Below are 367 nucleotides of genomic sequence, written 5' to 3' on the forward strand. Positions count from 1 at the left end.
GGGGTGGCAACTTCAAGGGGGCTCTACAGGGGGGTGAGTCCTGAGGGGGGACCCCAAATGTGTCCTCCCCATCCTTGGGGGTCCCAAAATTCCCCCCCAAATCCTCTGGATCCTCCCTCAGGTGGCTACGGAAGCTCCAGCGGCGGCAGCTACGGAGGAGGGAGGAGGTTTTAATGTCCAGGTGAGGGGGAAAAGGGGGAGAAAAGGGAGAGGAAAAGGGGGGAAAAGGTGGAAAAAGAGGGGAGAGAAATGGTTAAAAAAAATGAAATGTTTGGGGGAAAAGACGAAGGGAAAAAAAAAAAGATGGGAAGAAAAATGTTGAGAAATTAAAAAAGGAAAAATGAAAGGTGGGGGGGGAAATGGGAAA

This window comes from Empidonax traillii, unplaced genomic scaffold (assembly GCF_003031625.1).
Source record: "Empidonax traillii isolate 1590-97213 ecotype Southwest subspecies unplaced genomic scaffold, ASM303162v1 scaffold3722:size11353, whole genome shotgun sequence".
NCBI lineage: Eukaryota > Metazoa > Chordata > Aves > Passeriformes > Tyrannidae > Empidonax > Empidonax traillii.